Source organism: Apteryx rowi, unplaced genomic scaffold, assembly GCF_003343035.1.
Source record: "Apteryx rowi isolate R43461 unplaced genomic scaffold, aptRow1 scaffold_268, whole genome shotgun sequence".
Classification (NCBI taxonomy): Eukaryota; Metazoa; Chordata; class Aves; order Apterygiformes; family Apterygidae; genus Apteryx; species Apteryx rowi.
This window is the reverse complement of record NW_020449063.1, coordinates 623,207-625,909: the sequence shown is the minus strand read 5'-3', so window position 1 is coordinate 625,909 and position 2,703 is coordinate 623,207.

Below are 2,703 nucleotides of genomic sequence, written 5' to 3'. Positions count from 1 at the left end.
ATAAGTAGATTAAACATGGTTTTCCTGCACTTTCTCCCCACCTCTGTCTTAATAAACTTCTGAGAGAAGGCTGGGGAAGCAGGCGGTTGAGCATGTAAATAACTTCCATGCATTTTTATCTTAGCTTGGCTTGTGCTAAAAAGTGATTTCTAACTGGCAAACACGGATGCGTTCCTGCAGAAGTGGCAATCTTTCCACAGGAAAGAATCCTTCTGGAACACGCTAGCAGTGCCCACCATGACAGTACATTTTTCCCAAAGCATCCCAAAGAATAACTACACACACATGTATTTAACTGTATGACCAACATAGAAACTGGTAACCCAGGCAGCGCTGTAGAAGAAATCTTCCAGGGACAAGGATTACCCAGGTAAACTTCTCGGCAGCAGTAAGATGGTTGGGAAATGTACCTGAATCCAAGAATTTGTAGGAAACTTTTGCCAAAATCTTTCATCTTGAATGAGTAGCCATTAATTTATAAGAACTGATCACTCTAAAGATCCAAAAAAGACACAACACAGCCCTTGTCATTGAATACTGGACTCCAGATATACTGAGGTCTCCATTCAGCAATTTGTAAGAATCATTTTATAATTTCATACTGAAACCATTGGCTGTATTCAGACTCAAATGTCATTGAAAATATGGTCTAGACCGCAGTAACATTTAGTTTTATTTCACAGCATGCCCTAGAGTAGATGGAGTCTTAGGGAATGTAGGGAGTTAGATTTACATCAACTGGTTTCAAAATACCTGTGGCCAATGTGTGTATAAGGTGGCCCTGCTACTTAAATTTAATTAACAGCTAATGGTATCTGGAGAAAGAAAACAGTTCACTCCTATGGCACATTGTTTCTGTATTGCTGCCAGTAGTGAAAGGCAACAATTGTTTAGCATAGTGAAGACATAGGAACTCCTCAGCCACTGAACAAAGCCAAGCAATGAGGCAACGATAGCAGATGAAAATCACCACAGGCCTTGAAGAGGCTTTCTGTACCCCTTGAGCTCTGCTGGCCACTCCAGGAAGTGGGTCAGTGGGACTGTGAACCCTAACCTAACCTTCGTTTTTTCCTCTTTTGGAAGAAACAGCTGCTAACCAAATGCAATTCCTACACATGGTGTTAATGGAAATAGGGTGACAATTCCCAGACCTTGGTCAGGTGTGCGTAAAAGAGAGTTATTCTGCSTCTTTCCCTCTGTGCAGAATTCATGGCGTTCACTTATTCGTATCCGCGTCAATAAAAATACGGTTTCATTTTCACAGTTGKTGACCGTAAGAATAAATACGGCTTTCCAGACAGCTTTTCCTTGACCTCCCTGCATGGGTGACATTCCTTGTTCATTTCTGGTTTTCTTATAGCCTCTTTTTCATACCAGGAAGGAAATCATACTCATAGTTGAATGGGAGGAGTCAAGAGCCACCAGTGAACAGGTAAAAAGAAAAAGAAAGCTGGAAAAGCAAGAGATTCATCTGCAGGATTTCCTCTCAAATAACAAGTGCTCCTAAAGATAAGACCACAATAAGTCTAAAGTAGAATTTTTTTTGAACTAAAATTTTCATTTATTTCCAGACACTTTTTTGTGGTATGAAATCCTATTGCCAAAATCTAATCACCTGTAAGGGTATACACTATATAACTCTGTGAAACAATAAATTCTCTCAAACCCTCAGGGTTCAGGATGTAGATTAATGTCAGCTTGGGAGGTGACAGTATTGATCCCAAAACCCAACTCAGCAAGAAACAACTGTGATTATCTCTAAACAGAATATATTTTTTACATGAAAAAAAACCATGGTTAGGCTGAAATACGCTTTGTGCTTCAACTCTCAAGAGTAGTGGGTTTCCACCAGGTATGCTACAATTGACAACACTACCTACTTTAAAAAGACACCTTCATTTTAGCCTTATTCTTTAGACTGGAAGTTCACTAGAGCAGAGTCAACTTTATGTAAGAAGTATGCCTGATGCCCACGATTGAGTGGGTCCCCAACGCTACCATGATACAAGTAATAAACCATAATTTTAAAGACCAGTCAGAGTTCTAACAATGCTAATATGCCTTACTTTTCAAATACATTTCAAGTTCCAATACATAGATATGTATAAGTCAAATATTCAACAAAACCAAAAAATCTAGGTAAAATCTAGTTCTGGGGCCTTAAAACTAAAAAAATGTAGTTTATCATTTTTCTTTGGAGAATGGAAGTTAACTACACCACCTGTTTTACTAATGCCTTTCATAGTTATGCTCTACATCACCTTCAACACAGTAACCACCTTTTTTCTTTAAGCAGAACCCCACCTATCTCCCCCTTTGCTGGAAATGAGAGCAAACCCAGCCTCCCATGGCTCAAATGTCAGTACAGTAACGGCAGCACCTGTGCTCCCGCGCAAGCCCCGTCTTCACSTTAAAAACCTACACGCAGGTCACAAAACTGAGCGTGCCCTGCCGTGACCTACGGAGAGAAAATGGCCGTTGGCACTGAGCTGAGGCGCTGTGGGGCCGCCGCCGAGCACAGCACGCCCCTCCACCCTCACCCCACTGGGGGTAGGGCCACATGGCAGCAGCCCCCGGCCGTCCTCAGGGGCGGTACCGGAACGTCGGGGCGAAGCAGGGCGGACTCCCGCCGCTAACGGCCGCTCGCCCTCAGCGCAGCGCAGGGGACGCCCCGCAGAAGGGTCCAGCGCGCAGGCGCGGGGC